This window comes from Triticum dicoccoides, chromosome 4A, assembly GCF_002162155.2.
Source record: "Triticum dicoccoides isolate Atlit2015 ecotype Zavitan chromosome 4A, WEW_v2.0, whole genome shotgun sequence".
NCBI classification, from domain to species: domain Eukaryota; kingdom Viridiplantae; phylum Streptophyta; class Magnoliopsida; order Poales; family Poaceae; genus Triticum; species Triticum dicoccoides.
This window is the reverse complement of record NC_041386.1, coordinates 280,507,571-280,521,255: the sequence shown is the minus strand read 5'-3', so window position 1 is coordinate 280,521,255 and position 13,685 is coordinate 280,507,571.

Here is a 13,685-nt window from a genome sequence, read left to right as displayed (position 1 = left end):
AGATCTGGAAGCCGCATTCCTCGACAACTTTCAGGGCACTTATGTGCGACCAGCACGATGACTTGAGCCACATAATTCAGCAGCCAGAAGAGTCGGCCAGGCAATTCTGGACTCGGTTCCTTACAAAGAAAAATCAAATCGTCGACTGTCCGGATGCGAAGGCCTTAGCGGCTTTCAAGCACAACATCCGAGACGAGTGGCTAGCCCGGCACCTTGGTCAGGAAAAGCCAAAATCTATGGCAGCTCTCACAATGCTCATGACCCGCTTTTGTGCGGGAGAAGACAACTGGCTGGCTTGCAGTAATAACATAACAAAGAACCATGGTACCTCAGATACCAAGGACGGCAATAGCAGGTCACGTCGCAGCAAGCATAAGCGTCGCATTAACAAATGAAAATACTGAGGATACGGCAGTCAATGCCGGATTCAAAGGCTCTAAATCCAGTCAGCGGAAAAAGCCATTCAAACAAAGTACGCCGGGCCCGTCCAGCTTGGACCGTATACTTGATCGCTCGTGGCAAATACACGGCACCCCAAACAAGCTAGCCAATCACACCAACAGGGATTGTTGGGTGTTCAAGCAGGCCGGCAAGTTAATTGCCAAAAACAAGGACAAGGGGCCGCATAGCGATGACGAGGAGGAGCCCCGACAGCCGCACACTGGAGGACAGAAGAGGTTTCCCCCGCAAGTGCGGACGGTGCACATGATATACGCAACCCACATCCCCAAGAGGGAGCGGAAGCGTGCGCTCAGGGACGTATATGCGTTGGAGCCAGTCGCCACAAAGTTCAACTCTTGGTCCTCCTGCCCTATCACCTTCGATCGCAGGGAACATCCCACTAGTATCTGTCATGGCGGATTCGCCGCACTGGTCCTAGACCCAATCATCGACGGATTTCACCTCACTCGAGTCCTTATGGACGGCGGCACCAGCATGAACCTGCTTTATGAGGACACAGTGCGCAAAATGGGTATAGACCCCTTAAGGATCAAACCCACAAAAACGACCTTTAAGGGCGTCATTCCAGGTGTAGAAGCCCATTGCACAGGCTCAATTACACTGGAAGTGGTCTTCGGATCCCCGGATAACTTTTGAAGCAAAGAGTTAATCTTAGATATAGTCCCGTCCCACAGTGGTTATCACGCGCTGCTCGGGCGAACCGCATTTGCTAGATTCAATGCGGTACCGCATTATGCATAACTCAAGCTCAAGATGCCAGGACCTTGTGGAGTTATTACAGTCAATGGAAACACAGAGCGCTCTCTCCGAACTGAGGAGCACACCGCGGCCCTCACAGCAGAAGCGCAAAGCAGCCTCTCAAGACAATCAACCAGTTCAGCACTTCAAAGCCCGGACACCTTCAAGCGCGCTCGGGGCAATCGGCAAATAGACCGCCTGGCGCGATCTGAGCTCGCGTAGCAATGCGGTGGCCACCCCAATCCCAACCCAACGGCGATATTCGTACCGCGCGTACATAATAACGCATTAAAAATACCATGGGCACAGGTGGGGAGGGGGGCACAACTGTGCCACGCCCCAAAACGCGGCCTAAACCGCACTAGGGGCTTCCCATTTGGTTATTTTTCTTTTTATTTTAGGACCTTAATCTCCGGAAACACTGTCCGGCAGCACTGTTGTCGAACACATGATGCAGCAACCGAGGAGGCAGACAGCTATGTTATACCACGGAATTCCCAGGTTGATTACAGTAATGAGTGAAATATTCAATTCAATATCATTCCTCAGCTTGCCCTTGGAAGGGACATAGTCCTACTCTTTGCTTATCACACTATCTGTATCACTCTGCCTTAACGCAATTTTTTAATAAACAATGCATGACATTACGACTATTATTGCATTCTTGTTGTGTGTGTATATATATATCTATGTGTTCATTAATGACGCCTTGCAACCGTACACTAGGGGCTTACGTACCCCACAATGCGGTGTGAAAAGTCCGAACACTTTCACAAGTGCGGCACCCCGAACTTATAGCATTATATGCATCAGCTCCGAATCATGTCTTTGGTCAAATGTTGGGTTTGCCCGGCTCCTATGTTTTGGTACCTTATGTTCCGCTTTATCGGCTAAGGTAGCGCTAGGAGAACTACTGCGATCGTGCCCCGGTTCTGCCGGGCTGAGCACCTCAGTAGAGAAAGCTAAAACTGACTGTCATGATAAGGCGAGAGACTGGTCGCTGTTCGGCGAGGTTTTTCGAGTCCCTAAAGACTTATGCCGCTTAGGGCGAAGGGTCGGCCCTGTCCAGCTTACAGGCGTGTATCGCGCCCCGAATTCGGCCTTCCGAATACCAGGGGCTTCGCCGAAATTTAAAATTATAGAATTCTATGGCTAAGTGAGAGTGATAAAGCATTATTAGTCCGGTTGCCTTGTTCATTGTGCTGAGCACCTCCCTCGGAGGACCTAAATATGGGAACAATAGTGCTCAGGTTTATCCCGAAGACCCCAGCACTAGTGGCATGGGGGCAGAAGCCGAGGACTAGCCATCTCTCAGATTGGATAAACAACCAAACAGAAGGTAATATTTTAAATTCAAACAAGCCTTGCATAGCGCATATGAAACAAGTTTTCATCATACAAGATCACATGAGCAAGTCTCATTCAAATAATTACATCTTTTGGGCACTCATCCGCGATGAGATGGGCACCCGGCAGAACACCCTCGTAGTACATCTCGGGGTGGCGGTGCTCCTTGCCCTCCGGCGGCCCCTCCTTGATCAGCTTCACAGTGTCTAGCTTGACCCACTGCAATTTCACACGGGCAAAAGCCCGGCATGCACCTTCAATGCAGACGGATCGCTTGACGACCTCCAGCCGTGGGCAGGCATCCACAAGCCGCCTCACCAGGCCGAAGAAGCTGTTCGGAAGGGCGTCGCCAGGCCACAGCCGGACTATAAAGCCCTTCATGGCCTGATCGGCCGCCTTATGTAGCTCGACCATCTGCTTCAGCTGGTCGCTCATCGGCACCGGATGTTCGGCCTCAGCATAGTGAGACCAGAACAGCTTCTTCGTCGAGCTTCCGTCCTCGGCCTGGTAAAATTGTGCGGCATCGGATACACTGCGGGGCAAATCTGCGAATGCTCCTGAAGAGCTTCGGATCAGGGTAAGTAATCGGTAATTTACTTTTACATGCTTGCTTTACATATAGAAAGCCTTACCCGCCGCTATCTTCTTCATCGCGTCGATCCCTTGGAGGGCCTTTTGGGCTTCGGCCTTGGCACTTTTTTGCGCTCTCGAGGGCTGCGGCAAGCTCAGACTCCCGCGTCTTGGAGTCAAGCTCCAACGCCTCGTGCTTCGTCACGAGAGCCTGGAGCTCTTGCTGCACCTCGCCCACCCGAGCCTCGTGCTTCTCTTGCTCGGTGCGCTCCTGGGCCGCTTTATCTTCGACCTGGGTTAGCGCTTGCTTTAGGGTCGCCACCTCGGTCATGGCCCCAGACAAACATACAATGATCCTGTCATTTGGCAATCGCGTCCTTTTTTTATATATACATATCTATAGACGGGGTATTACTTACCCTTGTTCCCCTCGAGCTGCCTCTTAGCAAGGCCGAGCTCTTTCTGGGACCCCTCGAGGGCCTGCTTCAGTACGGCGTCCTCCACAGTCAGTGCGGCGGACGCCAGCAGCGAAGCCTGCATATGCATATTGACATACTTATATTAGACTCCTGCGATATTATTTGATCCTCTGTTCGGCTTTTCTTTGTGAACATCGAACAAAGCATCAGGGGCTACTGTCTATGCAGTAATATCTCTACTACATTTTAAAACACTTACCTCAAAGCCTGTTAGAAGGCTGGCACAGGCTTCAGTCAATCCGCTCTTGGCGGACTGAACCTTCTGGATCACCGCACTCATGATAGTGCGGTGCTCCTCATCGATGGAAGCGCTGTGAAGCGCTTCCAGCAGATTGTCCGGTGCCTTTGGATGGACAGAGGTCACTGGCACAGGCGTCTTGCCCCTCTTAGAAGGAGGCTGCCTGCCCGAGCCCGGAACCGCTAGAGGGTCCGGCACGGTGTTCGGCTGAGGGCCGGACTCGAAGCTCTCGGGGGCCCCGTCCCCTCGGCTCCCGGAGTCCGGAAGGTCACCTTGGGGCGCCTCCGGGACTGTCTCCCCTCGATCCGGTGCCTCTTGAGAAAACACCTCGGCGTCGTCGGCAGGATGAGGGGAGGTGGCGGTCGGGACCGGAACGCTATCCATGTCCGACGAGCCCAGGGAGTCGTCCGATGATACCTCAATATTGGCTCGTGGCGGCCTGCATAATCATGTTCGGCAATTAGGGAAAGCAGTGAGACAAAGGAATCCTATGAGTTACTCTGTTATCCGAATACTTACGATCTCCCCAGGGGCTTGACCCTGGGCAACCACTCGTCTTCGCCTTCGTCGGCGGTGGTGGAACTATCCGGAAGAAGAGTCCTTCCCTTCTTGGACCCCCCGGCCTCCCTAGTAGGGGCGGCCTTCCTTTTCTTGTCTCCCCCAGTCGGTGGGGGGGCATCTTCTTCTTCTTCCTCGTCTTCGGGGGAAGAGTGCACCATAGAGTCATCGAACGGTGAGTCCGACGACGCCTGGCGTCGGGAACTCTTTCGGGTTCCCTTGGCCTTCTTGGTCTTCTCCGGCACCTTATAAGGGGCCGGAGTCAGCATCTTTGCCAGAAGAGCGCCTGTGGGGCCTTCGGGCAAAGGAGCCGGACAGTCGATCTGTCCGGCCATCTTCTGCCAGTCCTATCAAAGGTACTGGAGTGTAGATCCCGCATAGAGTCCATCTATATAAAAAATAAGTATCATGTGAAAGGTAAAGCAGCTTACCGCATTGGCTTGGCGCTTCGCGCTGAATCCGCGATCCTCAGTAATAGGGGGGACCTCCGCGCTTTTGAATAGCACCCTCCAGGCATCTACATGAGTCGTGTCGAAGAGCCTGTTCAGAGTTCGGTGCTGCGCCGGATTGAATTCCCACAAGTTGAACTCCCGTTGTTGGCACGGGAGTATCCGGCGGATGAGCATAACTTGGACTATGTTGACAAGCTTGAGCTTCTTGTCCAGCATGTTTTGAATACATGTTTGGAGTCCGGTCAGCTCTTTCGAATTACCCCAGGACAGGCCCTTCTCTTTCCAGGAGGTGAGCCGCGTGGGGATGCCAGATCGGAACTCGGGGGCCGCTGCCGATGCAGGGTCGCGTGACTCAGTGATATAGAACCACCCCGATTTCCACCCCTTTATGGTTTCCACAAAGGATCCCTCAAGCCATGTTATGTTGGGCATCTTGCCCACCATGGAACCTCCGCACTCCGCCTGGCGGCCGCCCACCACCTTCGGCTTGACGTTGAAGGTCTTCAGCCATAAGCCGAAGTGGGGCCTGATGCGGAGGAAGGCCTCGCACACAACGATAAACGCCGAGATTGTGTGGATGAAGTTCGGGGCCAGATCGTGGGAATCCAGGCCATAATAAAACATGAGCCCTCGGACGAAGGGATGGAGAGGGAATCCCAGTCCACGGAGGAAATGGGTGAGGAATACTACCCTATCATGTGGCCTGGGATGTGGGGATGAGCTGCCCCTCATCTGGGAGCCTGTGCGCGATGTCGTCGGGCAGGTATCCGTCTCTCCTCAGTTTCTTGATGTCTCCTTCCGTGATGGAAGAGACCATCCACTTGCCTCCCGCTCCGGACATGGTTGGAGAAGGTTGAGGTGGAAGTGTGGACTTGGGCGCTAGAGCTCGAGTGTGCGAAAACGGATGAGCGAAGGAGGAAGAAGGTGTGGATAGAAAGGTGAATCCTTATCCCTTTATATGAGCGGACGAAACTAAGTGTCCCCACTTGCCTGGTAAAACTCGCTTATCCCCCAAGCAATGCAATTGATGCCGCGGTTGGGTTACCCACGCCCGTATTGATGAGAATCCCGTAATAAGGGGACATGATCTCTGCTTTGACAAGATGTGTCGAAAAACTACCTTGCGTTATGTGCGGGGCTGGTTAAAAGAAACGGTTCGAATAATCACCGGGCCATGACATAACGTCATGCTGCCAAAACAAGCCAGCAAATTAGATCTGCGAAAATATTATTCTCTCTACGATGGAATGTGGAACTTATTTTGCAGGGTCGGACACTATCCTCGTATTCAAATTCTTCTGTGATGTATTCAGAGAAGGAACCTGCCTTGCAACGCCGAAGACAATACTGCGCGCCGGACTCATCGTCATTGAAGCCTGGTTCAGGGGCTACTGAGGGAGTCCTGGATTAGGGGGTCTTCGGATAGCCGGACTATCTCCATTGGCCGGACTGTTAGACTATGAAGATACAAGATTGAAAACTTCATCTCGCGTCCGGATGGGATTCTAGTTGGCGTGGAAGGCAAGCTAGGCAATACGGATAGGGATATCTCCTCCTTTGTAACCGACCTTGTGTAACCCTAACCCTCTCCGGTGTCTATATAAACCGAAGGGTTTTAGTCCGTAGAACAACAATCATACCATAGGCTAGCTTCTAGGGTTTAGCCTCTCTGATCTCGTGGTAGATCTACTCTTGTACTACTCATATCATCAATATTAATCAAGCAGGACGTAGGGTTTTACCTCCATCAAGAGGGCCCGAACCTGGGTAAAACTTCGTGTCCCCTGCCTCCTGTTACCATCCGGCCTAGACGCACAGTTCGGGACCCCCTACCCGAGATCCGCCGGTTTTGACACGGACAAATATTATGAGGATTTACAAACTGGCATGATTAGATGTGGTATTGTTGAGGAAAATGAAGCTATGCTTGAATGTTTTATGGGTGGATTAAATAGAGAGATTCAGACAATTCTAGAGTATAAGGAGTATAATAATATCATTCTCTTATTCCATCTTGCTTGCAAAGCTGAACGTGAAGTGCGGGATCGGCAGGCATTGGCGTGAACTAATTTCTCTGCAGGTCGATCTTCATCATGGACACCACGTACATCCTCTACTTCCACACGTCCTACTGTAGCACCGCCGACTTCAGCCGCCAATTCCAACCGAGATACAAGAAAACAGGCACCACCGTCAACATCTGCCAGGAGAACACCTTCTGGTCCCGCACAGAGCTCTTCTTCATCCATGGCATCAATAGGGCAAACACATGAGGTTATATGTCGTCGTTGCAAGGGTGGAGGTCACTATGCGAGAAAATGTCCATCTCCACATGTGATGATTGTTACTAAGGATGGTGGGTATGAGTCTGCTAGTGACTATGATGAGGAGACTTTGATTCTTATTGCATGTGAAGAAATGGTGGCGATGATTCCGAACATGAGATGTAATACATGGCTGCTTAAGATGCTGAAGGTATGAGAGTTTAGTTGCTCAACATTTTTTGAGTGTGCGGAAAACACAAGCTGAACAAAATCAGAGGCACAATTTGTTCCATACAAAGGGAGTTGTGAAGGAACGTTATTTCCACGTCATCATTGATGGATGGAGGTGCAACAACTTGGCTAGCATGGAGATGCTGGAGAAGCTGTCTCTCACCACAAGACCCCATCCGCATCCTTACTACATCCAATGGTTCAACAACAACAGCAAGGTTAAGGTAACATGTACTGTTCGTGTGTGATAGAGGCGAGGGTCCCGATCTTTCGATGAGATGATAACTATCGATTTGGTGGAGACGACTTTGACGATCCGACTACAAACGTGCACGATGTTGCGCCTTAGCAATCGCTAAACCAATCTCCTGAGGTTACTGACGATGCCGGAAGCACGGTCAGCCTGACCACGAAGGTCTATTCCTGCAAGCAATCGAAGAACAAGCAAGAATATGATAAAGCAATCTGAATATTGCAAATATATATGAGGTATTGATAATGGTGGGGATCCGGAAGCGGTCTTGGTCTGGTCGTTGGACACAAACGAAGTACACGAAGTTGCAATGGCTAACTTTTAACTAAACAAATCCCAAGGGAAAAGCTACTAGATGGATCTACTTATATAGGAGCAAGGGGAGGCGGCCTAGGAGGTGGGAGGATGTCCCAAGGCAGCCTAAAACTAACCCTAGGTCGTACAAGGCCAATGGGCCCAAGTGGAGGTGATGCAACACCTTTGGACTTGTTGTTTGACTCAGATTCTGCTGCAGCGTCTGATTGTTTCGTCGATATCTCAACGCTCCGGAATAATTTGAAGGTGAATCCAATTGGGCTAGAAAGAGCATAAAATCTAGAATCCAACAAAAAAAGAATCACCCAATTCGGAGTCCGTATGAAAAAGTTGTTGGCGTTTTGAGTCAGGTATGTCTGTGCAGTCCGAATCTGAACCAGAACGTGAGAGACTTGGACTCTATCTTCTCTTGGCCCAAAAGTGACGTGAGAGAACTTTTTGAACAGCACTTAAACATCTTTTTCTCCCTTATCTTCATTTGTGAATTGTACAAATATCCCATACACCTCACAAATATGCATGTATGCAATATTTTTGGTCGTATCCAAGGTAGTCATGTCCTCATCATCGTCCCCTTTTTGAAAAGAAAGCCGTCCTCGGCGTTGTTTAATCTGAAATGTGGCTAAGAAAAGAGACAAGGTATACATGTTGTATATGTATATGTCATCCATTTTTACTTCCCTTGATTTTTGCACATATGACACATGTATACATGAGTAACTTTCATATATCATAAAATATAAAGGCAAAATATTATCATAAGTAGAAGGCATGAAAATATTGCAACTCAGTTTGCACATATAAGTGAAGCTCTTATTCCTATCAAAGGATTGACAATATTCATCATTAAACCATCCCAACATTGGTGAATAAACCTTATTTGCATCAAATTTAAATGCTAAAACATGCTTAAATAAGCAAACATGCAGTAAGTCATTGGACACAGAATCATCACCAAGATTAGAGGTCATATCAAAATGATTAAACATTGGTTCTTTTGCATCAATAGTTAATTCAATGGGTGCACTCAAAATTGTTTGTATTTCAGTTGTTTGATCACATGATGCATTCATGATAGTAACATGATTCTCTAAAATAGGTGGCATGCTCAAATCAACAGGTAACTCAACACATGATGTATTTAAGTTAATTAGGGATGCATCATTCTCATGTGAAGTTATATCATCAATACATATACTGTTACCTTGTCGCAAAGACGTAGCTGATGTCGGTATGGACAATGACAATGCACCATACACTTGAGATGATGTCGCACTCACAATCTGAGGTGTGGCTGCTCTAGTAGGTGCAACGGTGGAGGAAACAACCGATGGTAGTGAGCATGAATTGGAATAGTAGTTGTTATAGTCACCCAATGCATCCTCCTGTAACTGTCTTTCAAAGGTACAAGCACGAACATACATATCAGTAATGCAACGAGGAATATACCTAAATCTTGCCTGAATATCATGGTTCAAACCACCAAAAAATCTATTCATTGTATCATCCTCAGATTCTTCTATGTCACAATGACGCATATAAGATTTGAACTCTTGGTAGTAAGCATGAACAGTGTTATTGCCTTGTTTAAATTGTTCAAATTTACGAAGCAATTCACGACGATAGTAACGAGGGAAAAATTGTTGTCTCATTACATGTTTCAAATCTTTCCAAGTTGTGGGTTGGTTATCAATATTTTTCTTGCAATGCACACTCCACCAAACAGAAGCAAAACCAGTAAATGCTCTAGTGGCAGCTCGTACTCGCTCAAGTTCAGAAAAGTCATGGTAACTAAAAACTTGTTCTACTTCAAACTCCCAAGCTAGATAAATAGCAGGATTAAATCTACCCTCAAATGATGGTAAAGAGATAACCTGACCATGTGCTTGTGTGTGTGTTGTCCCAACTCTCGTGATGGTGAAGATGTGTTCGTCGTCCAAGAACTTCTTTCTCCGGAACCTGTCATGATTAGTAGAAACAAGAAACAAAATTCGAGAATAATGTTCCTATGCACTACTAGGGTGTGGTTGTAAAGTGCTCACAGTAAAGCAAATATCAATATCTTACAAGTTCTTACCATGCGGCAGGTGGTGACAGGCAACCAGCGGTGTCAAGTAACTCTAAAGATTGTGTAAAGTGATTGCCAGGGGAACGTACGTATACACGGTGTAGAAATATGTGGAGCTGGGTTGGCTATATATGGTAGCAAAAGATTAGCAATAATCAATTCAAAAATGCAATGTTGAATAAACGCTCAACGACGGTACTGTGCTGGTCCTAGGCTAGACCGGACTAGAGACGCGAGCCTAGAACACTAATGAGGTCACGGCATAGCACCACTAGCATCAATGAAGGATACTAAGTAGCTCTTGATAGCAAGATATAAGTGAAGATCACAACGGCAGTGAAGATAATGATGAAAAACAACTGCCAAGCAGGATATACAACAACTCTCTCTCCAACTTTCCTCTTGAAAAGTTTGAGACAATTTTCTGATAAATTCTTTCAAAGAATGCTACTAACTCAAGCTTTCCAATGCAAAAAGAATCACTCAATTCCGAGTTGATATGAGGAGTCAAAGAATTCTAAAACTGGCCTGAAAAATTGGAACAAGTTGTGTTCACGAACTTCGGAGGGCAAAAAGACCTATTTAGAAGCCGATTTTGAGGTGTCAAATATTGAACTACCTTCTGCAACTATTTAGATGCGGCTCGTCGCTATCTTCAATTTGAGTACTCACGGAGCCAAAACTGACTTCGTATGAGGAAGATACACATGTTTTACTAAACAGTGCGCAAAACAGATTCCAATCCGAATTCAGGTACGAGATTGATTCTAGATAGTTCCAAATTTTTTTCTTCTCTCTTTTTTTTCTCACGCCTTTTTTTCTTTTTCTTCTCCCTCTTTTTCTTTTTTTTTCTTTCCTTTTTTCTCTCTTTTTTTTTCTTTATCTTCTTTTTCTCCCTCTTTCCAAGACAAACTAGATAAGATGCAGATTCGATCAAGCGAAGATGTGAGTGACCTCAATTATGATTATGACAATAAACAGTGCGTAGCACATGATGAGGACATGACTACCTTGGATATGACCAAAAATATTGCATATATGCATATTTGTCAGGTGATTTCTAGTGCAAACTATTCAATAATCTATTTATGTTATCCAAAACAAAAATACTTCACACACTTCTGTGTTTTGTCTAATTGCAGGTGTATGGGACATTTGTACAATCCACATATGAAGATAAGGAAGAAAGAGATGTTCATTTGCTGTTCAAAAAGTTCTCTCACGTCACTTTTGGCCCAAGAGAAGATAGAGTCCAAGTCTCTCACGTTCTGGATTCAGATTCGGACTGCACAGACACACCTGACTCAAAACGCACACAAGTTTTTCATACGGACTCCGAATTGGGTGATTCTTTTTTTGTTGGAAACTAGATTTCGTGCACTTTCCAACCCAATTGGAATCACCTTCAAATTCATCCGGAGCGTTGAGTTGTGGACGAAACAATCTGATGCTACAGCAGAATCCGAGTCAAACTACAAGTCCAAAGGTGTTACATCACCTCCACTTGGGCCCATTGGCCTTGTACGACCTAGATTTAGTTTTAGGCTGCCTTGGGACGTCCTCCCACCTCCTTGGCCGCCACCCCTTGCTTCTATATAAGTAGATCCATCTAGTAGCTTTTCCTTGGGATTTGTTTAGTTAAAAGTTAGCCATTGCAACTTCGTGTACTTCGTTTGTGTCCAACGACCAGACCAAGACCGCTTACGGATCCCCACCTTTATCAATACTTCATATATACTCGCAATATTCAGATTGCTTTTATCATATTCTTGCTTGTTCTTCGATTGCTTGCAGGAATAGACCTTCGTGGTCAGGTTGATTGTGCTCCGGCGTGGTCAATAACCTCTCGGAGTTGGTTTAGCGATTGCTAAGGCGCAACGTCGTGCACGTTTGTAGTCGGATCGTCAAAGTCGTCTCCACCAAATCGATAGTTATCATCTCATCGAAAGATCGGGACCCTCGCCTTTATCAAGTGGTATCAGATTTCCAGGTTGCTCGGTGAGATTTTACAGTTTTTCGTAGTTTAGATCGAGTCTGTTCTTTCTTACCTATTGTCCAAGAAAAAGCCACAAAAAAGAGTTAGATCTATTCATCCTTGGTCCAAGCCAGTCTGAGCCGTTGCAATTTTCTTTTCATTGATTGCATAGTTGAATTATCGATTGCATCGTCGTGTCGAGTTGCTGGTCTTAGTGTCTAGTTCGTTTAGAGTTTCGAGTTCTGTTCACATTAGTCACGCCACCGCTGCATCATTATCTCTTCCGCTGTCCACCACCCATCCATCAATTTCCACCACGTGCTACCCACCATTCATTGTCATAATAATAGTTGAGATCGTTCACATCTTCACTTGATCCAATCTGCATCTTATCTAGTTTGTTTTGGAAAGAGGGAGAAAAAAAAGGAGAGAAAGAAAAAAAAGTGTGAGGAAAAAAAGAGAGAAGAAAAAAAACAAAAAAATCGGCACAAACTTTTTCAGAGGAAAGTTGGAGACAAAGTTGTTGATATATCCTGCTTGGCTGTTGTTTCACCTCATTATCTTCACTACTGTTGTGATCTTCACTTATATCTTGCTGTCAAGAGCTACTTAGTATCCTTCATTGATGCTAGTTGTGCTACGCCGTGACCTCATTAGTGTTCTAGGCTCGCGTCTCTAGTCCGGTCTAGCCTAGGACCAGCACAGTACCGTCGTTGAGCGTTTATTCAACATTGCATCTCTGAATTGATTATTGCTAATCTTTTGCTACCATATATAGCCAACCCAGCTCCACATATTTCTACACCGTGTATACGTACGCTCCCCTGGCAATCGCTTTACTCAATATTCGGAGTTACTTGACACCGCTGGTTGCCGATCACCGCCTGCTGCATGGTAAGAACTTGTAAGACATTGATATTTGCTTTACTGTGAGCGTTTTACCACCACATCCTAGTAGTTATAGGAACATTATTTTTGGGTTTTGTTCCTTGTTCTACTAATCATGACAGGATCCAGAGTCAATTCATGGGCTTTGTCGATCGCGGGAGACGTGCCACCACCTTTGCAAATATCACAACCGTCACGAGAGGTGCACAAACATCCAAATGCACATGATCAGGTTAATGTATCTATACCACCATTTAATGGCCGTTTTAAACCTGCTTTATATATTGAATGGGAGTTCGACATAAAAAATATATTTGCTTCCCATAATTTCAATGAACATAAAAAGGTTAAGGTTGCGGTTGGTTCTTTCACTGGTTATGCTTTGGTTTGGTGGAGTGAATATTGTCGGTTACACCCTGATTATATACCTACTACTTGGGATGATTTGAAACTTGCCATGCGACATACTTTCGTCCCTGCTTATTATACTCGTGACATGATTAAGAAGTTGCAACACTTAAAACAAGGTAGTGAAACTGTAACAAAATAATTGGAATCACCTTCAAATTCGTCCGGAGCGTTGAGTTGTGGACGAAACAATCTGATGCTGCAGCAGAATCCGAGTCAAACTACAAGTCCAAAGGTGTTACATCACCTCCACCATGTGACACATCGCCCCTGAGAGTGGCTACATCATCTGAGTTGATCATAAGAGGTAATGACAAAGGTACTGATCTTCCATCTCTACATGAGAATGATGAATGCCTTGTCAATTTGAATGCACCATCTGATGAGCTACCAACTACTTTGATCACACCACCTATTTTAGAGGACTACGTTGATAATT